Consider the following 25,845-nt stretch of genomic DNA (forward strand, 5'->3'; position numbering starts at 1 on the left):
ATGGAGAAACCCTGTCTCTACTAAAAATATAAAATTAGCTGGGCATGGTGGCACATGCCTGTAATCCCAGCTACTCGGGAGGCTGAGGCAGGAGAATTGCTTGAATCAGGGAGGCGAAGGTTGCAGTGAGCCGAGATCGCACCACTGCACTCCAGCCTGGGCAACAAGAGCGAAACTCTGTCTCAAAAAAAAAAAAAAAATTATAAAGCACTTTGGATAGGTGCTTGGCACAAAGAAGATGTGAAATGAGTGTTAGCTGCCATTGTTATTATGACTGTTGTTAGCATTGTCATTATTACTATTATTCAGGAAGTAGCAGTTAAAATGATCATTTCTGATAGGGAATGGAGGACGCGTGGGACGGAAAGGAAAAATGGGGGTATGGAAGGGTAAGAAAAGATAGATGAGGCATTTCTGATTTACCATTTCTTAACTTAGAAGACAAAAAAGGAAAAACTGAAAAAATTGAGAATATGACAAATCTGGAGAGTCAGGGTGGGACAGTAGGTCCAGGGTTAGGACATTGGTAGTGGCATCCAGCAAAGTCCTACAGAACTACTAGACCATGACTTTTCTAACTGCCAATGACAAACCCATTGTGGGTCATGCAATTAATTTAGTATGTGACAATCAGCTTTTTTTTTTTTTTTTTTTTTTTTTGAGACGGAGTCTCACTCTGTTGCTCAGGCTGGAGTGCAGTGGTACAATCTCGGCTCACTGCAACCTCCGCCTCCCAAGTTCAAGTGGTTCTCCTCCCTCGGCCTCCTGAGTAGCTGGCATTACAGGCACACACCACCATGCCCGGCTAATTTTTGTATTTTTAGTAGAGCAGGGGTTTTACCATGTTGGTCAGGCTGGTCTTGAACTCCTGACCTTGTGATCTGCCCGCCTCAGCCTCCCGAAGTGCTGGGATTACAGGCGTGAGCCACCACACACCTGGCCAGCATTTTTTAAATGAAACAGAAGGGAACAGAGTGGAACACAATAGTGCCAGCAGTGAAGATAAGTACTGTTTATTGAAAATTCGTGTGTTGTCTTATGTAGAAGTATGTATAGGCGGCAGTTGTGGAGGTTAAAATTTTTTGAAAGCTACTTTACTAGACCAAAGTTGAAGCCTTGGCTTTATTTTCTGCATCAAGCCCCCTCTGTAAAACAGAAAGAAAATGTCTGTGTGTATGTATGTACATTCATGTGCATATGACTATGTGCATGTATATATGTAATTATCCTAAAAGAATTTCAGAAAAAGGGGCCAGGTGCTGTGGCTTACACCTGTAATCCCAGTACTTTGGGAGGCTGAGGCTGGAGGGTTGCTTGAGGCCAGGAGTTCAAGACCAGTCTGGCCAACATAGCAAGACCCCATTTCTTTAAAAAAAAAAAGTTTTTTAATTTGCTGGGCATGGTGGCATGCACCCATGATCCCAGCTACTGGAGAGGCTGAGACAGATGGGTTGCTTGTGCCCAGGAGTTTGAGGGTGTGGTGAGCTTTGATCACGCCACCACATTCCAGCCTAGGCAACAGAGTGAGACCCTGCCGCTAAAAATAATAATAACAATAGATAAAAATAAAACAAGAACTTGAGAAAAAGGAACTTTTTAAGAGGAGAGAAGAAATCCCCCATTCCCCAAATAGATGGCCTAGATCTGAAGATGTTTATTCCAAGGGTAAACTTTTCAATAGTAATAAATAGTGTTTACTGAGACCTTACTGCATGCCAGGCCCTGAGCTAAACACTCCACATTTAATCCTCCCAACAACCCTATGAGGTGAAAATAAACACCAACAGTACAAAGAAACCCCAACAAACACTTACAGATTGAAAATCTACAGATAACCCTCCCTCACTGACTCCTCTCTCTGTCTTCCCCAGCCCCACCCTACCTACCCCCTCCCGTCCTTTTTCTCTCTCCCTGTTTCATATTTCTGGAAAAGAAAAGAACAACAGTCAAAAAGAAGGGAGAAGGGAAAAGAAAAGCCACGGAAATAAAACAGATGGGAAAAGAGGAGAGGAGGAAGGAGGGAGGTGATCAAAGGAGAAAGGAGGAGCGTATTGAGCATCGTCGGTGCCATACCTTATACCGCCAATAAATTCTCATTTTGAATACAAACCCTTGCATGGGACTGTTGAAGAGGGCTCAGTCTTTAGGGTGGAGTTGAGAAGGGCAGAGAGGTGTGGTGTGCCAAAACAAATTCCTGCTTCCTCATTCTGCTCAAGGTCAGCCTTGACACACACTCGTCCAATGTGGCATGAACACCAGCTACAGACAAACCGCTTCTGTGAAAACCAGTATTTAGGTACTGATATTAGCATCTGGTGCAGGGTAGCCTAGAGTTACACATTTTGTCCTCTCAGGAGCCCTCTATATCCGTTCGATTTCTGCGATGTACGCCAGCAGGCTTTGGTTCAATGTTAATAACTTTGTTCTCTTTGAATTCCTGTGAGATTTTATTCCCTTTGGTGCCCAGGGGTTGTGTGCCACAGTGATTTCTGCCCAGTAACACTTCTGCTGTGATAAAAAGAGACTGCGGGAAAGGCCTGCTGCTTGTCCTCTGCCGGACGCTGCTACCCAACACAATTACTCATACTCGCATTCAGAGAATGTGAGAGAGTGATTCTGTTTCCAGGGCCTCAGTCCTGAGAATTTACTGTCTAATAAACTGAGAACACTAAGCCATGCGCTAAGCGCACATCGTCACTACCTGGAAAAGGCACCTTCTGGCTAGAGCCAAATGGACTATCATGTCTGGATAGACAAAAATGTTGTGCTCAGCAACCTAGCTCTCTCTTCTTCCCAATTATGAGACAGACCATCAGAGTTGGTGAACCACATTACTGCAAGACACCAGCATTGTTGTTAATGCTGTCATTTCAATTATGTTTTGAACTAGGGTTCTGTTGGCTTGCTTGCTTCCCCCACCCCATCTCCCTCCCTCCATTGAAGGAAGAAGCCAAGGTAGGAAAATACCTGCTTGAATTGTTCATGAAATGTTAAAATTTCTGCTTTACCATGGAAAACCAGAGTTTAGACACTATTACTCATGCTGGCTCAGAAACTCAATTTTTAAACTTTCTGACCCCAAAGAAATCACAGAATTATCCTCTTTGCTTCTGTATCTTCCACCTGGGGCCCACATTTGATCTGTGTCAACGCCACTCTGAATGCAGGACCTCTTATTGCCTTGGGCCATGCGAAGGTACAGGAAAAAACTTCAGGCTGATCACTCTCAGCAAACTAACTCAGGAACAGAAAACCAAACACGGCATATTCTTACTCACAAGTGGGAGCTGAACAGTGAGAACACATGGACATGGGGAGGGGAACATCACACACCGGGGCCTGTCGGGAGGTGGGGGGCCAGGGAAGTGACAGCATTAGAACAAATACCTAATGCATGCAGGGCTTAAAACCTAGATGACGGGTTGATCGGTGCAGCAAACCACCATGGCACATGTATACCTATGTAACAAACCTGCACATTCTGCATATGTAACCCAGACTTAAAGGAAAAAAAAAAAATAAAAATAAATTACCCAGAAACAAATAATATTTCTTAAAATAAAAAAAAATTTTTTTAAACTTCAGGCTGGGACACCAAAACCCGATTCCTGATCCAGCCTTTAAAAGCACCCCAGGCCGGGAGTGGTAGCTCACACCTGTAATCCCAGAATTTGGGAGGCTGAGGCGCGTGGATTACTTGAGGCCAGGAGTTCTAGACAAGCGTGGTCAACATAGCAAAACCCCGTCTCTATTGAAAATACAAAATTTAGCCAGGCATGGTGGCGCACACCTGTGTCCTAGCTTCTTGGAAGGCTGAGGCAGGAGAATCGCTTGGACCCAGGAAGTGGAGGTTGCAGTGAGTCAAGATCGCGCCACTGCACTCCAACCTAGGTGACCAAGCAAGGGCTCTGTCTCAAAAAAAAAAAAAAAGAAAAGAAAAGAAAGCATCCCAAAGAGTCTCAAGGTTTATAGGGGAGTCACAGAAAAAATGTTCTCAAGTCAAAATGAATTCAAAGCTGCTTTAATTAAATGCCTTTTAGCACTGTATAGAAACATATGAAGATTTTGTTACAAAATCAAAAAAGAAGTGATTCTCTAATCTTGTTTTTGTTACCAGCTTCCCATTGACCTACTTTTAAATTGCATGAAAAATGTGGCCTCCCCCGCTCCCCCTCCTTCCTGTCCCCTCTCCTCCTGACCTCTATGCCTCTTCTCCCTTCCAGTTCTGTCTTCTATGGGCTCCTTCTTCTCCTCCCACTTAGATAGGGTCTCAAAACTGGTATTCATGTTCTCTTCTTCCTTCTCCCTGATGATGAGAACCCCAACCTTGTGGCTTCCCTGTGTATCTCCAGAAGGGAGATACCCAAATCTCTAGCCATAACTCTCGTGGATGTTCCAATCACTTAAGTCCAAAGGCACCGCTCGTCCCCCTTTGCTGGGCCAACCTCCATGTATGCCTGTTGCTGCACCTTATTATTAATAGTGCAGCCGGGCATGGTGGCTCACACCTGTAATCCCAGCACTTTGGGAGGCCAAGGCAAGTGGATCACCTGAGGTCAGGAGTTCGAGACCAGCCTGACCAACATGGTGAAACCCCATCTCTACTAAAAATACGAAAAATAGCCGGGCGTGATGCCACATGCCTGTGATCTCATCTACTCAGGAGGCTGAGGCAAGGGGATCGCTTGAACCCGGGAGGCAGAAGTTGCAGTGAACTAAGATTATGCCACTGCACTCCAGCCTGGGCGACAAAGCAAGACCTTGCCTCAAAAAAAAAAAAAAAATAGTGCCCACTTTCACTCTCACAAGGGTCTTGGACAATATATTATTTAGTCATTCTCCTTAAAAGCAGGATTTTCTTCCTGAATATTTACTTGATCCAACATTTCCTCCCTCAGCTACTTCTTTTTCTGAAGCTCTGGCCTTCTTCCCAGCATTTGCATTTCTGTCAGTGCTTCTGACGCGTTTCCATCTTCCAGAACCTGGAAGCCCCAGCATCCTGTTGACTCCTCCCTCCCCGTCTCATCTTAGCCATGCAGAATGGTGACACCAAGGTCAAAGGAACTGGACACAAATCCTGACTGCATCACTTACCAACTCTGTGCCCCTGCTCCCCTCTGGTCTCTGCCTCAGCGCTGTCATGTGTAAAACAAGAAGAACAATACATTCCTTGACCAGCGTCACTGGAAGCATAAATAAGGCGGCTTCTGAAGGGCCCCTGGGCACTGTGCCTAACACAACAAATCTGACTGCATCTTATGCATGCATTCATTCAACACACTTATGGAGCACCCACTGTATGCCAGGCACTGTTCTAGTTCCTGGGGATACATCCATAAGCAAGACAGTCAAAAATACCTGTCCTCATAGAACCCACATCCCACTGCAGAAATCTGACAATAAACAAATAAAGAGCTCCCAGGTCAGGTAGTGATAAGGGCTACAAAGACAAAGCCAGACAGGGTAAGGGGAACAGGGAGTGCCAAGGTAAGAAGGGCTGCTGTTTTAAAAGGGCGGCTAAGGAAGTTGTCACCAATAAGATGACATTCAAGCAAACACTTAAACAAGAAAAGAGGTAAAGGATTTATCTAGGCAGATATTTATTTATTTATTTATTTATTTAGAGACAGAGTCTCACTCCATCACCCAGGCTGGAGTGCAATGGCACGATCTCTGCTCATTGAAACCTCTCCCTCCTGGGTTCAAACAATTCTCGTGCCTCAGCCTCCCAAGTGGCTGGGTCTATAGGCATGTGCCACCACACTTGGTTCATTTTTGTATTCTTAACAGAGACAGGGTTTCGCCATGTTTGCCAGGCTGGTCTTGAATTCCTGGCCTCAAGTGATCCACCTGCCTGGGCCTCCCAAAGTGCTGGGATTACAGGCGTGAGCAGCCACACTCAGCCTAGGCAGATGTTTAAGAACAGGCACAGGCAAGTTCCCTGAGGAAGGCCTGATGTGTTGCAGGAAGTCAGGGATGGCAGCTTTGTGGAGTGAGGTGGATGCCTAGTAGGGAATGAAGCCAGTGGAAGCGGGATTCCCACGAGGGCCTCGTAGATCCAAGCGAGGCGTTCAGCTTGTCCTCAGAGGGCAGTAGGAGAGCTGCCAGACTGCAAAGGGGTACCTGTGAAAAGATTAGACCTCAGGGCAAGGCCAGAGGCAGAGGGATTAGGGGAACATTGCAGTAATCCACACAGGAAGTGACAGTCGCCTGGATCAGGGTGGCAGCAGTAGAGGAGGTGAGAAGTGGACACCTTCCCTTTGAAGTCTCTCCAATTTCCCACCGCATTTCCCTCTCACAGCGACGGTCCTGTCCCTGGCCTTCATCACCTCACCCCTGAATTATTTCATTAACCTCCTCACTCCCTCACTGGTATTCATGGACTGCCCCCGCCCCGGTTCTCCTGTGGTCACCTTCATCACATCACTCCCCTGCTCAGGAAATATGACTGTGCCCTGCCCATCATTCCCAAGTCCAAATTCCTCTCCCTGGCTCTCAAAGCCTTCCACTGAGTTCTACACACTCGATGTTCTTCTGACCATAAACCAGTTCCTACCAGTACTCCAGCACCAATTCAGACAGTAACTGGCTTACTTAATGACCAAGAGATCTGCTATTCTATATCCAGTTCAAAATTAACTGGATAGTTCTTTCAATCAGCATAGCACCAGAGTTCCATTACAAAAACAATTAGTTGACATTGATCAAATCCTTACCAAGTGCCAGACACTAATCTAATAACTTTACAAACAGCTTCCCCTCCAATTGTACAACATCCCTATGAAGTGGGTACTGTTATTATCCCCAACTTTACAGATGAGGAAACTGAGGCACAGAAAGGTTAAGTAAATTGCCCAACACCACAAAGCCAGTTGTGGGGGGGGTAGGGGGGAGGGAGGAGCTGGGATTTGAATCCAGAAAGTCTATCACCATCGTCAGCACCCTTGCCGTGGCACTCCATTGGCTCCCGTACTTGGACACAGTGTCTCAGGTTTCTTCATGTGAATCATTAAATTGTAAGTTGTGTTTACAACAAAATTCTCATTACTGTCCCCCAAGCTTTTGCTAAGCATTTTGTCTTCTACCTATCTCTACCATGCCAAATCCCACCCAGCTCTCAAGGTGTAACTCAACTTCCTGATTTTCTACAAAACTTCTCTAAATACATGAGACCTCACTGAATCTCCATTCTTCCAGCTATTTGAAATCCACTGCAAATCACTATGTTTGATTTTTTTTTTTCCATGTATCTTCCCAACTATACTGGATACTGCTTATGTAGAGCAACCATAAATTATGTTTCTTTTTATATCTCTACAGTATGTAAAGCAATCCTGAGCCATTCCGTTCAACAGACATTTTAAAATAAACCCTACAGTGAGCTAGAGCCTGTGTGGGTCCCAACAACACAGTGAAGACAGCACTCAAAAATGCTTGTGGGCCAGATGTGGTGGTTCACACTCGTAAACCCAGCACTTTGGGAGGCTGAGGCAGGAGAATCCCTTGAGGCCAGGCGTTCAAGACTAGCCTGGGCAACATAGAGAGAACCCCCCGCCATATCTACAAAAAATTTTTGAAAAATTAGCTGGGCATAGTGGCACAAGCCTGTAGTCCCAGCTACTGGAGAGGCTGAAGTGGGAGGATCACTTGATCCCAGAAGGTTGAGGCAACCATGCGTGACCTATGATCGTGTCACTACATTCCAGCCTGAGCTATGATCATGCCACTGCATTCCAGCCTGTATGACAGAGCAAGACTCTATCTCTGGGGGAAAAAAAAAAAAAAAAAGTAAAGAAAAGAAAATACTTGAAATACTTGTAGACCAAATGAGAAGATCCAGGGAAATGCCTGTTGAAACATAATTACCTATTTTAATTAACATTTTTCATATAAATGCCATCAGTAGTGACACTTCATACACAAACATATGATTTTCATGTCATTTCAGTATAAATTCATTGAGCATCTACTTTGTGCTTGTTGCAAAAAGGAATGAGACAAAGCCCTGCCATCAGAGAATCCTCAGTCTGTGTTACTGTATGTCTTAGGGCATGGTTGGAGATCAAGAATAGAAAAGCCACTAAAATATACTTAGGTAAAAGAAAACAGAAGGTAAAAGAGAACCAACAGGCCTGTTGTGGGTGATTGGAACAGAAAATGACCAAAGATGTTACTTTCTTCATTGCCATGTTATCTCTTCCTCTGCTTCCCTCATTTTACATTTCTCTCTTTCCCCCACCTCTTCTCCCTCCCCATCCAGCCCATTCCCAGATTGCCTTCCTTTGCTCTCCTATTACACCATCCACCATGGCTTACATTGGATGGTGCCCTCAGCCTCCAACAAGTACTGGCGACCGTCCAGGTCCAGCTATGTCTGTTAACTTGACTCTCTCCATTCTAATCCCAAGTGTCCAGCAAGAGACTCCAAGGGGCCTACCGTGGACAGGTTTCCAACCCTAGCCCAAACAGCTGTGGCTGGGGAGTGGGGAAAGGATGCCCAAGGCCATGTTGAATGGTATGCAGGGGACCGCTCTTTCTGGGGCTAGGCTCAAAGGTGTGGGATGATGGCTTCTGTAAAATATAATGTGATAGGGCTGGGCGCGGTGGCTCACGCCTGTAATCCTAGCACTTTAGGAGGCCAAGGTGGGTGGATTGCTTGAGGTCAGGAGTTCAAGACCAATCTGACCAACATGGTGAAACCCCATCTTTACTAAAAATACCAAAATTAGCCGGGCATGGTGGCAGGCACCTGTAATCCCAGCTACTCAGGAGGCTAAGGCAGGAGAATGGCTTGAAGCCAGGAGATGGAGGTTGCAGTGAGCCGAGATGGCACCACTGCACTGCAGCCTGGGCGACAGAGCAAGACTCCGTCTCAAAAAAAAAAAAAAAATTATATTTTTATATATATATTTTTATATATATAATGTGATAAATGGTCTAATAGTTGCTCTACATACAACTCAGATTCACATTTTGCAGACTTCACAAATTCATAGAATTTTACAAATGTAAGGGATTCCAGGAATCATTTGACACAATCCCCACACTTGAACTCATTGTAAACCAAAGCCTGAGAGCAGATAAGTGTAGATCCCATACTCTCTGACTTCTAGTCTACTCCAACATTTACCAAACCAAAGCAGTTTAAGACCACCTTTGACATCTTCGGTAGGTGACCGAAGATAGTCCACACTGCATCATAGCATGTGGATTTGTTTCTTTTTTAATATAATTTCTGTACCTACTAAGAACTTTCACATATATCATCCCATCTAGTCCTCCCAGCAATCATGACAAGAATTGTTAAGCCTATTTTGTAGATGATAAACTGAGACCCAAAGAAATCAACAGACTTGCCTACACTTTACGGTTCATATCAGGCAAAGCCAAGATTTAAACCCATACGATTTGACTTCAGACCTCACTCTTTCTGCTATGCCATGCTGCCTTCACTCTCTGGGAATCAGCGAAGTGTCAATTTGTATTTGTAATTTTTTTCTATATGTTATGATGTTTTATTTATTTATTTATTTATTTATTTATTTATTTATTTATTTTATCTATTTGAGACAGAGTCTTGCTCTGTCGCCCAGGCTGGGGCGCAGTGGCACGATCTAGGCTCACTGCAACCTCTGCCTCCTGGGTTCAAGCCATTCTCCTGCCTCAGCCTCCCAGGTAGCTGGGATTACAGGCACTCGACACCACACCCAGCTAATTTTTGTATTTTTAGTAGAGATGGGGTTTCACCATGCTGACCAGGCTGGTCTGGAACTCCTGACCTCATGGGATCTGCTCACCTTGGCCTCCTAAAGTGCTGGGATTACAGGCATGAGCCACCGTGCCTGACCTGTTATGATGTTTTAACATCTTAAAAATCTAGCTGAGAAGAGACTGCCCCTTTTGGGTTAGCCAGTTCTTAGAAATAGCAGAGGGCTCATGGAGAATGCCTTTGATATGCAAACCAACCAGTCCAGAGCCATACCTCCTCTACCAGGAGGCAATATTCCTCTGCCTTAATCATCCCAGGGTCACATACCAGGCAACTAAAGACCACTCCTATAGCCCAAAGCTTACAGGAATTATTCAAAATAGCCAGTTCTAACCAGTTTACTCTGCCATACCTTTCCCATGAAAACCCCAGTAAAGATGCCTCCTGTTTCCAGACCCTGTGGGGATAATAAGCTTTGTTTTCCTGAGCCTCTGCTGTGTGGCTTCTTGTGGCCACACCCCAATGACCATCACATAAAAGAACATGGAACACAATAACAACAACAACAAAAAAAAGGACTGGAAAAGCAGACTGAGAAGTTCAGAGGGTCCTTTAGTAATTTTCAAGGAATTAGCATGCACGATAGAGGAGTGGTCAAATGATAATGCGCTCAGACCATAAATACGATATTCTCAATCCCAGCAAGCACGACTTCTGGCACTTCTTGCAGCATTCTTGTCTCCAACGCAGCAAAAGGAGTGACAGAAACATTTTTCAATGCACAGATCAATCCGATTGGTTTGGAGGGAAAAGCTGGTTCTCATTTAAGATGATTTAGTAGCAGTGATTCATTCTATCAAAGGCATCGCTGCTATCTTTGATGCAGACACTATCATCCTATGCCCCTCTGCAATCAATCCCGAGATGTATAATTTGTTTAGCCCAGTGAAATTCTTCACAATTCTCTAAACAACTTCAAATGCTTCTGATAACTTGACCCTGCATTCCTTGGATTGAAAAGCAGCAAGGCACAAATGTCTGAATCCCAGGCTGGTTCCAAAGAGCAGTACTTCAAAGAACTCTGCAAGGCTGAGTCTTGAGGGTTTTTTCCTTAGTATACTTTTACTTATTCTTCCTTAGTATACTTTTACTACTTATTGACTTCAGTTTCTTTGCCATGGTGGAGATTTATTATTCTTTAACTTGTAAAGCTGGACTCAGATCAATTGTATGCTCTGGTTTCAAGAAATCCTGATAAGGTCTCCCAACAACACAAGTAGGGATAGGGTGACTAACCTCCATTTATCCAGGCCTGGAAGGACACCAGGAATGTGGGACTTTCAGCTTTAAAACCAGGAAAGTACTTGGCAAACCAGGACAAGCCGGTCACCCTAATCTAGAGATTTAAGAAAAAGCAAATCTTTTGTCTTATTAAACTTTAAGAGGTGTCTTAGAACTAAATGCCTTGACAATGCAGGATGCTAATAGCCCATTAATATCTTAAAGCAGAATATTTTCTACAGGTTTGCGGAAAGCCCGAAGTATAACTGTGTGACAATAAATACAATAGCTCAAACAGTGATTCTTAATACCTCCAAATGTGATGAAATACATCAAGCAAATGAAGAGCAAAATTGACACAGGCGACAATGATTCATTTCAATATGTAAAGGCCCGGCAGGGCCTTTATATAAAAGTGAGTCTTTAGCCGTCAGCACAAGAGTCTTTGATTCACTGCCACTAAACGATGGGAAGTGCCAGTTGTAACTCTCCCAGTGGTGGGAAGCAGGGGCTTCAGTCCCATTCTCCTGGTTCAAACTCTTACCTTTACCTATGTCCAGCAGTGTTGGAATGGGCAGCCCAAAATAATGGGCACATTAATTAAATCTTCAATAGGGATGGGCGGGAGGGAGCCTGCTGGGAACCCAGATTGCTTTCATCCTTTCTAGGGAATATGAAGAGTTAAGACATTTACCAACCCAGCCTCTAAAAAAAAAAAAAAAAAAAAAAAAAAAAACTCTCAAGACTCAGCCTTGCAGTGCTAATTGATTGATGTCATTTATAAGAAATCTAATAATGTTGAATAATTTATTTTAAAATGACAGATGTTGAAAATATACAGTCATACTAATCTGGGTCTAGCAGAGGATACATTCATGATTATCATAAATAATTTCATTGTCAGGATTGAGTTTTTATGTTTTAAACAATCTTCAGGTATCTCATTTTAGTGCTTATATTAAAGTAAATTTAGGAAAAAGGTAATTTTGATCCAGTGGATAAAACCGGATCACAAATTTGTCATTCCTCAAACATATGCCAACCGCTGTGCTAGGTGGTGGGAGACATGGTGGAGAACAGAGAAATGGTCCTTGCTCTCACTGGGTTTCCATTCTAGGGGGGAAAACTGACAATAAATAAGTACACAAATATAAAAATAATTATAGATGGCGATTAACAAAAATTCACAGTAAATCTACTTTCAGTTTTCCCATCACTCTATCCATAGCTCTTTTTTGCTTTGTTTTGTTTTGTTTTGTTTTGAGATGAGGCTTCACTCTGTCACACACACTGGAGTGCACTGGAGTGATCTCGGCTCACTGCAACCTCCCACTCCCTGGTTCAAGTGATTCTCCTGCCTCAGTTTCTCCAGTAGCTGGGATTACAAATGTGTGCACCACCATGCCCGGCTAATTTTTGTATTTTTAGTAGAGACAGAGTTTCACCACGTTGTCCAGTCTGGTCACAAACTCCTGACCTCAGGTGATCCCCCCGCCTCGGCCTCCCAAAGTGCTGGGATTATAGGCGTGAGCCACCATGCCCAGCCTATCCATAGCTCTTTGAACCATTCACAATAACCTATGAAACCTCAGTTTCATATATGAATACATATATCTTCATGAAGAAAGATGATTTAACATTACATAATTTTTCCACCAGAAGAACTACACTATACTCACCTCAGGCTATTAAAAATTTTTCATTACTTTTTTTGTGTTTTATTGAATATTTTTAAATCCCTGGAAACAATTTACATCAAAATGCAAGGCCTCACGAATAAGTTCGGTTTCTCGCTATTGCTGAGGCCTTCTTTCCTTGCTAGTAAGATTGACACCTGTACTTTCTGGTTCCTAGAACAAAGAGAAGAATAAGGAAGAAAATCGTGCTCCATCTCTGTAAGTGTAACCAGTGCTAGCATAGAGGAGAAGAGGCATGGACGATAAAGCTACTTTAAGAATGTAAAATACCCAGGCTCGGTGGCTCACACCTGTAATCCCAGCACTTTGGGAGGCTGAAGTAGGTGGATTAAGGTCAGGAGTTCAAGACCAGCCTGGGCAATATGGTAAGACCCCGTCTCTACTAAAAATACAAAAATTAGCCAGGCGTGGTGGCACACACCTATAATCCCAGCTACTCAGGAGGCTGAGGCACAAGAATCACTTGCATCGGGGAGATGTAGGTTGCAGTGAGCCAAGATTATGCCACTGCACTTTAGCCTAGTGGACAGAGTAAAACTCTGTCTCAAAAAAAAAAAAAAAAAAAAAAAAAATGCAAAATGGCCCAATCCTCCTCTCTAGCCAGGACAGTCTTAGTATGGCCACCCTCCCCTCTGCACCTCCCTCTCTCCTCTGCACCTCCCTCTCTCCTTCTCTGCAGAGTAGCTGTGGGTTCCCTCCCAGTTTCCCTGTTAGTCTCCCCCTCCAGTAAACCTACTCTTCAAACCAGACTCAAACTCACTCATACCAATGTGTCAGTGATTGATGACAGCAAGGATATTACCATTTTAATAAGGATGAAGGTCTTTAAGAAGTGAAACTCTAAGACTAGGGTCTGCAGCTCCAGTGAGTGATAGTAGGTAGTATATATTTAGCCAGCCCTAAAGAGGTCCTGACTACACATTCACAGTCTCCTGGTCTAAAAGCCAACTAGCGTATAGGGTGCTGGCTGCTTCAGATGCAACTTCATTGTCACACACCGTGGTCATGATTTACCATAAAGTAATGCTCTTTCCAATATATGATGGAGTGGCACCCAGAGCATCTGCTCAACTGAAAAACCAAACAACAACAACAAAATCACTGTAGGTACACTCGGTCCGTCTTGGGTTACTTTCTTTAATCATTTTTCAATATATTGAAATGTCCTCCATCCATTGCATTATTTAAATGTCTGTGTGTGACATTTCTCTCTCCAGCTAGAGCAGGCACTTTCTTCTAAATCACCACATAGAAAAGATTGAGAGATAGTCTCTCAACTATTAAGCATAAATTAATCTTTCCAGGATTCATTTCAAATGTTTTGTTCTGAATGCTTTTCACATTATTATTAATAACAATGACAATTATGTTTATGGGACATTTGCCATGTACCAGGTGTTCTTCCTTAAATTATTCCTCATGCTCACAACAGCCTCCACGTTAGTTATTATTACCTCTCTTTCTGTAGTTGAAGAAACCACCCAAGGCCACACAATTGCAGAGAAACTCTCCGGCGTTTGTCTATCTCTCCTACAAAAGATGCGAAGGGAGTTTATCATGGTTTTTGCTCCTGACTGGGTATTGGAAAGGCAGGAAAAATACTGTATGTCTCGACAATTCTACAAAACATATTAGGGCACAAGGTTAAAAGATAGGCAACTTTTAAAGCCTCTGTGTTTTCTGTGGGCTATTTATGAGTCTGGAGGTGAGTCAAGAATGAAACAGCCAGTTACAGAGAAGAAGAACTATAATCAACACGATGGGACTCAGCAGAAACAGCCTGAACCAAGGAAAGAGCATTCCGATTTAGACTCGCCCTCTCCAGAGCAGGTAATGATAGAGCAACCAACTGGCTGCCAGCCACAGGTTTAAAGCATGTGATGTCAGGACCAACCCTCCTTGGCAAATTCCATCTTGTTCCAGACTAATTTCTAAGTGTTCCTGCTTTATTGGATAGTATTATTAACCTTGCTTTCATGGGATAAACCAGGGTTTCAGTCAGGGGAGGCCTGGGGGCGGCTTAAGGATGGTTGTTCATTCCGTTCTTCCCTCCCACTCTCTCTCCAACACCCTGCCTGAACATCAGCCTAAGAATAGTCCCAACTACCATTTGCAGACATCACCCCAATCTACAAAGTCTTTTCACATACCTTATTCATATAACCTTGTGAAATTGGTGCCATTAGTAGTCCCTTCCTAAACAGAAAGATAACACAGAGAAAAGTTATGACTGACTCTAAATCACACTGCCCAGAAGGATCAAAGCCAGAAGTGGATCCAAGTTTTCTGAGTCTTCTGATTTGAAAAGAGACCAAATGAAAGCCTGCCAAAGAAAAGGTAGCATATGGTTATCCTTTGCTCCACCCCACCTCTCTGACGTTAGGATTAAAATTAATAATAATTTGTTGGATTATAATAGTGTCCTACCATTCACTCTAGCCATCTCCAACAAAAACATGCCTCAGTCCCACGGAGCTTTCCATTTAACATCTTCCAGTTTAATTTCACTCATGGGCATTTATAGAAAGCATTGCTATCCAGCGGTTTCTATTGTCCCCCCTGAGGTTTATAGACACTGCACAAGTATTACTAAGTGTTAGATGCGTACATGAGAGAATAAATCTTCCTACATGTCCTGTTTATGCCTGAGATTGAGTTTCACTGCTTAGTTATGAACTTCCAAGGGGATAGCTTTTATAAAACACATACATACACTGAGAATTTAGTCTGTACACTATGGGCGATAGTAGCCATTCTTACTGTCAAGACAGAAACTCATTCTCGGTGAAAACAGGTTTCATTCACCTGAAGTGAAAAAGAAGAGAAGAATTTGAAATTACTGCAACCACTATTTAGATTGATGGTCAGTTACTCAAGAAACAATTATCCAATCTGTGGATTTCCTCTGTTCCTCCTGCTTACTGTGTGCTTGGCATTTTTTACTATTCATTATCATCTCCTGCAGAGGGTGTTAGAGAAAAAAAGGGGAGGTGAGATTCAAAATAAAATTCCAATAAATTATCATCAAGCACCTACTGTATGCCAGATGCTGAGATAGGTACTGAGAATCCTAAATGAGTATTTAGGATTTAATCACTGGTCCCTGTGCATAGGTTGCTGTCAGAAATGCTGCATTAAAGATATGTATAAAATACTACAAAACTCCAGTAAAAGAGCGATTCACCTGAAAAGGAGGGGAGGAGGTGAAGACAACGGGAAAAAAGTGATACTTCCACTGGAACTTGAAGAAGTTGAACTCCAGGAGGAAGCAGATAAGTGGGGAAGAGAAGATAGGATGAGCGGGGCAACAGCAGGAGTGTGGGCAGTGGGGTTCAGAAGTGGGAAGGTTTCACTAAGGGTGGTACAGGTGGTGACCACACATCCTGGTTTGCCTGAGTCAGTGCTAATTTATGGTCACTGTGTCAGCATAATTAATATAGCACCTCCTTTTACTCTCAAAAGTATCCTAGTTTGGGTAATGAATTATAGCCATCTGTGTCAATCTGAGGCACATATGTCATCACTCTCCCCTCCTTTATCCATGGAAGACATTACTAAATTACCATGGTACATTCCTAGCTAGGCCCCGACTTGTCTTCAAAATCCTACTGAAAATATCACTTCAGGCAGTATCACAGATTGGAATTGGACCTACATACGTTTTCCAAGCTATGGGTCAGAGAGGTTGCAAAATGGCAACTCACCGGCCATATCTGAATGGTATCTGTATTTTATTTGACCTGCACAGGATTTTTTGCAATTCTGAGCCAGCATTTACTATCATGGGATATAACTCAGAAATTTGTATTTCTGACTTTATTTGAGAAATGGGAAAATCCAATAACATAGGACCTGTATTCCACATAGTGGAACAATTGGCTGAAGTTAAATAGCAAATATCACCCTTTTGTCCAATATCTACCTGTTGTTGTCAGCCTCCAAGCTGGTCCCCACTGATCCTCACTTCCTGGTATCCACATCCTTGTACAGTCCCCTCTCACACTGTATCAGGTTTGATATGTTTGATATGTCAATGGAATATGACAGAAGTGATGTTATTCCATTTCCCAGGCTAGCTGTCATTCTGCCTTTCTTAGATTACTTGCTCTGGAGGAAAACAGCTGACATGTTGTGAGGAGAGGCCCACATGGTGACAAACTGAAGCTTCCAGCAATCACCATAGGAATGAGTCTTTTTGAAGCAGAACTTCCATTCTAGCATTCAGATGATTGAAGCCCCCATCAACATCTTGACTGCAAACTCATGAAAGACCTGAGTCAGAACCATTCGGCTAAGCTGCTCCCAGATTCCTGACCCTCAGAAACCATACAAGAAATGAGCATTTGTTGTTTTAAGCTGCTAAGTTTGCAGGGCAATTTGTTATACAGCAGTAGATAACTAATACACCAACAAAATTGATTTTCTTACGATCTGCTTGTCTCTATCAATTATTTTACCTACCTGGCTCTCAAGACAGTTGAGGTTACATCCCAACTCTACAGAAAGAAATATTGTTGATGGTTTTAAGCAAGAAAGTGAGAAGGTCAGATCTGGCTTTAGTCGTATCACACTGGCATCTGTGAGAAGAAGAAGTAAGAGGGAGGCTCAAGATCAAGTTTATTTCCTGAAAAACTCATAAGTAGACTTGGCAGTATAGCACAAGGGGGATGTGATATAGAACCATGTGTAAGAGAGTAAGCTCCGACTCTAGGTCAGATGATATAAGTTCAAATCACCATATCACCACTGAAGGATCATATATATTTTAGTAAGTTACTTAGCCTTTTATTTCCTTAACTGAAACATGGGATTAGGAGGGCTTACAGCTGCAAGTAACTAAACACCCATCTACTCACAGCTTAAACAAATAGTTTATTTTTCCTCTGTAACTGAAAGTACAGAGGTAGGCAGTTGCTGGGAATGATTCAACTGTTCAGCAATGCCACCAGGATTCCAGGTTCTCTCTAGCTTTCAACTCTGCCTTTCTTAGCAGATTGGCTCATTGCCTTGTGTTTCTAAGGTGGCTGCTATATCACTCCAGCCATAACAGTTCTGTCTTAGGTCGTAGACTTAAAACAGAAAGAAGCAGGGGAAGGTTGAGAGCTTTAATCTAGCTACGTGTGTCTTATTTTATCAGGAAAGAGAAAAGCTTCCCAGAAGTCCCCAGCAGACTTCTGCTTACTTCCCATTTGCCAGAACTGGATCACAGAGCCTCATTAGTGGTGATGGAGACGGGGAACATGCGTATTTAGTTGAATATATTGATATTCCAAGCAAAATTGTGTTCTGTTGGCAAGCAAGAAGAGAGGAGAATGAATATTAGATATTCAATTGCCCCTAGTGATACAGTCGACTTCAGAATATTGATATAAGGGTTAAAGTAAGCTGATACATGCTTTAGACTAACAGTGTTTGGCATGGAATTAAGTGTTCAATAGATCTTAGCTGTTGAAATTGCAATAATTCAGGCACAGAATATTCATCCTGGACTAGGACATGGAAGAGGGAATAATTTTGAGACTTAAGGGCTTGAAAAGAAAGACAGATAAAATTATTGGTGGGAAAATAACTTTGGTTTTAATTGTTTTTTATTATCTTTCTTTCTCCTTTGTCCTATAACCACAGAAGTGGTCTGTTTATCACATCATCTTTTTTCTTTCTAATGATTTTATAATTGTGTATCTTTTGTTAGAATGTCAGTACTTTATTATTTTAAAAATCTAACTAAAGGAAATATAAACTTTGAGTTCTTTAATCTACTCAGTTAAAAAGCCTCCTACAGTAACTTTAACTCTACATTCCAATTAGTAGCCTGCACAATTATATAAACACACAATGCAGAGCACTGTGACCTACTCTTCAGAAGATTTGTGTTTTAGACATAGCTCACCTATGTGAAGAAGTAGAAATATTGCCTCTGGTCATGCTAAAATTAATTGCAATATTTAAGTCATATGACATTTAATGTTTCTAGAACTAGCAGGTAGCACAGCTCCCAGAAACCCAATTGCACATTGCTGAACCTGTCTCAAGGCACTTTCAGGTGGATCAGATAATGGGTGGATCCACCACATACTTTTCAACTGTGAACAATGATTCAGGGGCCAGGATTTAGAAACCATGAGCAGCTATGTAATTGCATAGTGTTAGAAACAAGAGGGGTGAGTGGTGCGGAATGTAGGTTTAAAAGAAAAAAAGGAAGGTTCTGAGTGTATACTCAAAATAATTGAAAGCAGGGTCTCAAGGAGATATTTGTATACCCATATTCATAGCAGCATTATTCACAATAGCAAAAAGGTGGAAGCAACCCAAGTCTCAATTGACAAATGAATGGATAAGCAAATGTGGTATATATGTCCAATGAAATATGACTCAGCCTTAAAAAGAAGGAGATTTTGACATGATACATGGTACAGCATGGATGAAACTGGAGGACATTAAGCTAAGGGAAATAAGCCAATCACAAAAAGATACTGTATGATTCCACTGATATGAGGTACCTGGAATAGTCACATTCATAGAGACAGAAAGTAGAACGGTGGTAGCCAGGAGCTGGACAGTTATTGTTAATGAGCACAGAGTTTCAGTTGGGAAAAATGAAAAATTTCTGGAGGGGGATGACAGCAATGGGTAACAGCAATGTAAATGTAATCAATGCCACAGAACTGCATGTTTAAAAATGATTACAATGGTAAATGTTATGAGTATTTTACCACAATAAAAAAAAATTTTAAGGATTAAAAAAAAGGAAAGAAAGAACTTGAATGTAATATCCCCACTTTACAAACTTAGCACCCCACCACCGCTACCACCACTCACAAAGTCCTCTAAAATCTGCTTATTAAGGGGAAAAGAAGGCAACAAAATTGGGAAAGAGCCTTCCAAACTCTTCCAAGATCTGAGCAGCTTCTTTCAGTCATTCTGTTTTCTTTTTTATTTTTCACAATAAATATGGAGTGCTTTTTGTTTTTTAGACAGAGTCTCGTTGTGTTGCCCAGGCTGGACTGCCGTGGCACAATCTTGGCTCACTGCAGCCTCCACCTCCTGAGTGCAAGTGATTCTCCTGCCTCAGCCTCCTGAGTAGCTGGGATTACAGGCACACCATCAGATCCAGCCAATTTTTGTATTTTTAGTAAATATGGGGTTTCACCATGTTTGTCAGGCTGGTCTCGAACTCCTGGCCTCAGGCAATCTGCCCGCCTGGGCCTCCCAAAGTGCTGGGATTACAGACATGAGCCACTGCACCTGGCCAATAAATATGTATTATATTTGTAATCAGGGGGAAGACAAGAAAGAATATTACAAAAGGAAGAAGTGGCATAAATTCGTCTTCATCTCTGGCCTGAGGTCAAGGCAATTCTTCCCTCAGCCTCATGAGGCTTGAGTTTTTGCTCAGAAGCATGAAATATCATTACCTTTACCTTTCATAGTCCCAGTTTAGGATAAACTCTGGGTCAGCAGTTACATGACTGACCTGGAATGATTTCGCTCTGCTGCTGGCAGTGAAGTAAATGACTGTGTGAGCAGCTTCTGGTGAGACCAAATAGCAGAACTGCAGCAGATAACTTACTCTTTTTCATTGTTTCTGATTAGATCTTTTCACATTTTGTTTTTGGTTTTGTTTTTTTCTTATAACAGACAAGGGTGTCTCATCGAAGCTTTAGGGAAATAGTTGAATTTTAATGGAATCGAATTGGCTCCCATGGTTATCTCAAAGGAGCTGCGGTCGTAAAAGTTAATTAAATTAGATTCATTTGCATATTCAAGACCATTCCCTTCCTTCACTTTAAAGGCAGAGAAAGAAAATTTGTCCCAGCCTCCTCACTGGGATTACAACACACAACATGTCCAGACCACTCTGTTTGTATGCTGGAACTTAGTCGAACTAGCAGGCTATTTTAAAATTCTTTCTCCTAGCTTGTATTCTCCACTTTTTAAGGTAAGTATCAATACAAAACTTAAATTGGTATGCATTGCAGTTCTTGCTTTGAAATATAGAATAAGTCCTTTAGAGAAAGAGATTGCCATGCTTAAAGACTGAGGTAATTTCCTAAACAAAAGGTGAATTGAGAACGCTAAGTAGAAAATGAACTAGCAACATTTACAGCCACAAGACTGTGCAGAAGCATTTTGCATTTGCGTATGTATTGGCAACAACAGCATCTATAGCTTTATTTATTATGGGTCAGAGGAACAGAACGATTGGACCCTAAGAGGATGTCTAGTCTACCTGCTGCCTGGAGTAGGCCTAAAATAACCGGCTAAAGTGGAACTCTGGCCTGTTTTCTGAAGCCGCTAGGGAAGGTGTTTCCACCACCTTCCTCTGTTATCCGACCCATTTTTAACAATCCTTAATATCATACCAGAAAACGTTGCCTTATATCCAACCTATATCCCCTCTGCTGTTGATTTACTGTTTACTCTGCATACAATGCAAATGTGAGCAGTTGCACTCAGCCCCTCTACCCTGCTCATTTGTATATTTCTTTGGTGTATCAGCTAATGCCTAGATCAGTATTTATAGATTAAAGGGAGTGTCTGCCCTACTTCCTTCAGCACACATGCCTGCTAATACAAGTAAGGGTATCTCATTATCTTCATTCTTCCATGAGAAGACAGGGTTAATTTATTTTTTTTCTTTAATGAACACAAATGTGCCAGACAGACTCTATGTTCTTGGGAAACAGTGGTGGACAGGACAGACCAAGATCCTGCACTCATGCATGGAACTCAAACATAATACAAATAATTACCAGTATGATGAAGGCTACAAAGAAGTGTAGGTTACTAAGAAATTACACAATAGGCTGAGCTAACATAGGCTGGGAGGATAGGAAAGCTTTCTAAACAAAGCCATGTTTCACCTGAAACCTGAAGAATAGGAATTATCAAAGTAGAGAAGGGCATTCAAGGTAGAAGGAACAGCATATGAAAAGTCCCTATCATGAGAGTGTGACCTGTTCGAGGATTGACAATGAAGTTCAGACAGCAGGACAGAAGAGACTGTGATCAAGCTATGGAATCTTCACACATTATTCACTGTCCACACTTGCTTGGCTGTGACTGAAACCTAATACCTTGGTCCTGCTTTGTACAATTTTAGAACCCTGAGCAACTGGATGCTTAGCGACAAGGATTAGGCACCTGGAGTAAGAATGGAAGAAAAGAGGCCTTATTTCAGCGCTCGGAAGGCCTGGAATGCTCCAGTGGCCTCAGTGAATCAGCATGGTGTTGTGCAGCGTTGGTGACCTCATCCCCAGAGTATTCGGGTGCTACATAGTCTTTAGCAAGTCACACTTTCAAGGTCTCCGACCTCACTTGTATAAGTGAGGAGGTTAGATATGGGCTTTTCTAACTCACCTTCTGGAATCAGTTAGCAATAATAGTCCCCATACAGTTCTTAAGTGGGTCACGTTATTACTGAGCTAACCTACATTTGGTAGTGGGAGGAGGGGATTATTCAGACAGCCAGCAGGCCTGTCTCTAATTTCCTTTTTTGTTTCTTTTTTAAATTTTTTTGGTTTGGTTTTTTAGTACTTTTTTTATTGTGGTAAAATACAGATGGCATAAAACTTACCATTTTAACCATTTTTAAGTGTACAAGTCAGTGGCATTAATTACACAGTTACAATACTGTAAGCCATTACCACTATTTCTGAAAATATTTCATTCCAATGCACTTTTCTTTTTTTTTTTTTTTTTTTTTTGAGACAAAGTCTCACTCTGTCGCCCAGGCTGGAGTGCAGTGGCACGAACTCACTGCAACCTCCGCCTCCCAGATTCAAGCAATTCTGCCTCAGCCTCCCAAGTAGCTGGGATTACAGGTGTGTGCCGCCACACCTGGTCACTTTTTGTATTTTTAGTAGAGACAGGCGATTCACCATGTTGGCCATGCTGATCTCAAACTCCTAACCTCAAGTGATCTGCCAGCCTCAGTCTCCCAAAGTGCTGGGATTACAAGTGTGAGCCATCATGCCCGGCCCAACGCACTTTTAAAATAATCTGGGCAAGCTCTGCGAGGGTCCTCACAACTCATGAACCTGGCTGCCTCTCACGATTCCTGATTTGGAACTTGAAAAATCAGGTACTGCTCTGAAAGCAAACAAGGCTTCTTACTCCCACTGTATGAAAAGGAGTAAAAAGGGAAAAGATAAACTGTTGAGTAAACTGCTGAGTAAAGGGCAGTTAAATCCCCCTTTGCCTCTGGAGAAGTCACCTTGTTCAAGATCATAATGCTTAATAACCCTGAGACCTAAAACAGGTAAAGGACACAGCAAAAAAAGGAAACCATAAACCAATATCCCTCATGAACACAGATGCAAAAATCCTCAACAACCTCTAGCAAACTGAATCCAACAACACATCTAAAAGATTATATGCCACGATCAAGTGAGATTCATCCCAGGGATGCAAGCCTGGTTCAACATATACAAATCAGTACAAGTATTACCTCACGTCAACAGATGAAGTACAAAAATCACATGATCATATGAATAGATGAAGATAAAGCATTTGATAAAATGCAATTTCACTTCATGATAAAAACTTTAAATAAATTACATATGAAAGGAAAATACCTCAACACAATAAAAGCCATATATGACAAACCCACAGCTAGCATTAAACTGAGCTGGAAAAAGCTGAAAGTTTCTCCCCTAAGAACTGGAACAAGACAAGGATGCCCACTCTTACCACTCTTATTCAATATAGTACTAAAAGGCCTAGCCAGAGCAATTGGGCAAGAGAAAGAAAAAGCACCCAAATTGGAAAAGAGTAAGTAAAATTGTTCTTGTTTGTAGATATGATCGTATGTGTAGAGTAACCTAAAGACTCTATCAGAAAACTTTTACAGCTGATAAATGAATTCAGTAAAGTTACAGAATGCAAAATTATGTTAGTCCGTTTTCACACTGCTGATAAAGACATAGCCAAGAGTGGGAAGAAAAAGAGGTATAATTGGACTTACAGTTCCACGTGGCCGGGGAGGCCTTAGAATCATGGTGGGAGGCAAAAGGTACTTCTTACGTGGTGGCAACAAGAGAAACTGAGGAAGAAGCAAAAGCAGAAACCCCTGAAAAACCCATCAGATCTTGTGAGACTTATTCACTATCACAAGAATAGTATGGGAAAGACTTTGATTCAGTTATCTTCCCCTAGGTCCCTCCCACAACACGTGGGAATTCTGGGTGATACAATTCAGTTGAAATTTGAATGGGGAGAGGCCAAACCATATCATTACGCCCCTGGCCCTTCCAAATCTCATGTCCTCACATTTCAAAACCAATCATGCCTTCCCAACAGTTCCCCAAAGTCTTAACTCATTTCAGAATTAACCAGAAGTCCACAGTTCAAAGTCTCATCTGAGAGAAGTAAAGTCCCTTCTGTCTATAAGCTTGTAAAGTCAAAAACAAGCTAGTTACTTCCTAGATACAATGGAGGTAACCGTATTGGGTAAATACAGTTCCAAATGGGAGAAGTTGGCCCAGAAAAGGGGATTACAGGGCCCATGCAAGTCCAAAATCCAGTGGGGCAGTCAAATTTTCAAGCTCCAAAATGATCTTCTTTGACTCCAGGTCTCACATCCAGGTCACGCTGATGCAAGAGGTGGGTTACTGTGGTCTTGGGTAGCTCCTCCCCTGTGGCTTTGCAGGGTACAGCCTCCCTCTCAGCTGCTTTTATAGGCTGTTGTTGAGTGTCTGCAGTTTTTCCAGGAGCATGGTGCAAACTGTCAGTGGATTTACCATTCTGGGGTCTGGAGAACAGTGGCCCTCTTCTCACAGCTCCACTAGGCAGTGCCCCAGTAGGAACTCTTTGTAGGGGCTCTGACCCCACATTTCCCTTCTGCACTGCCCTAGCAGAGGTTCTCCATTAGGGCCCCACCCCTGCAGCAAACTTTTGCCTGGGCATCCAGGCATTTCCATACATCTTCTGAAATCTAGGTTAAGGCTCCCAAACCTCAATTCTTGACTTCCATGCACCTGCAGGCTCAACACCATGTGGAAGCTGCCAAGGCTTGGGAATTCCACCCTCTGAAGCCACAGCCCAAGCTATATGTTAGCCCCTTTCAGCCACAGCTGGAGTGGCTGGGACACAGGGCACCAAGTCCCTAGGCTGCACACAGCACGGGGACCCTAGGCCCAGCCCATGAAACCACTTTTTCCTCCTGGGGGGTCTCTAGGCCTGTGATGGGAGGGACTGCCATGAAGGTCACTGACATGGCCTGGAGACATTTCTCCATGTTCTTGGGTTTTAACATTAGGCTCCTTGCTACTCATGCAAATTTCTGCAGCTGGCTTGAATTTCTCCCCAGAAAATGGGTTTTTCTTTTCTACTGCATTGTCAGGCTGCAAATTTTCTGAACTTTTATGCTCCATTTCCCTTTTTAAATGGAGTACTTTTAACAGCACCCAAGTCACCTTTTGAATGCTTTGCTGCTTAGGAATTTCTTCCGCCAGATACCCTAAATCATCTCTCTCAAGTTCCAAGTTCCACAAATCTCTAGGGCAGGGATAAAATGCCACCAGTCTCTTTGCTAAAACATAACAAGAGTCACCTTTGCTCCAGTACACAACAAGTTCCTCATCTCCATCTGAGACCACCTCAGCCTGGACCTTATTGTTCATGTCACTATCAGCATTTTTGTCAAAGCCATTCAACAAGTTTCTAGGAGGTTCCAAACTTCCCCACATTTTCTTGTCTTCTTCTGAGCTTTCCAAACTGTTCCAACCTCTGTCTATTACCCAGTTCCAAAGTCGCTTCCACATTTTCGAGTATCTTTTCAGCAACACCCCACTCTTGGTACCAATTTACTGTATTAGTCTGTTTTCATGCTGCTGATAAAGACATACCCGAGACTGGAAAGAAAAAGAGGTTTAATTGGACTTACAGTTCCACATGGCTGAAGAGGCCTCAGGATCATGGCGGGAGGCAAAAGGTACTTCTTACATGGTGGAGGTCAGAGAAAATGAGGGAGAAGCAAAAGCAGAAACCCCTGATAAACGCATCAGATCTCGTGAGACTTATTCACTATCACGAGAATACCATGGGAAAGACCAGCCCCATGATTCAATTACCTCCGCCTAGGTCACTCCCACAACATGTGGGAATTCTGGGAGATATAATTCAGTTGAGATTTGAATGGGGACACAGCCAAACCAT

At 42.6% G+C, this 25,845-nt stretch overlaps 1 protein-coding gene across 5 annotated transcripts in view; it reads right to left on the reverse strand.

The window, feature by feature from the left end:
• LOC144332952 (uncharacterized) overlaps positions 1 to 25,845 on the reverse strand; it is a 73,169-nt gene that overhangs the window by 35,570 nt on the left and 11,754 nt on the right. The window contains exons 3-5 of one of the 5 annotated variants that reach the window (XR_013401224.1): positions 23,654 to 23,731; positions 17,149 to 17,264; positions 15,493 to 15,646 (exon numbers count right to left, since the gene is read on the reverse strand). The exons of 3 other annotated variants lie outside the window; for them this stretch is intronic. The gene's annotated coding sequence lies outside the window, so the exon portion shown is untranslated. Of the gene's footprint in view, positions 1 to 15,492; positions 15,647 to 17,148; positions 17,265 to 23,653; positions 23,732 to 25,845 lie in introns of those variants that run through there. One more of the 5 variants, XR_013401225.1, reaches the window with a different exon arrangement.

This window comes from Macaca mulatta, chromosome 11 (genome assembly GCF_049350105.2).
Source record: "Macaca mulatta isolate MMU2019108-1 chromosome 11, T2T-MMU8v2.0, whole genome shotgun sequence".
NCBI lineage: Eukaryota > Metazoa > Chordata > Mammalia > Primates > Cercopithecidae > Macaca > Macaca mulatta.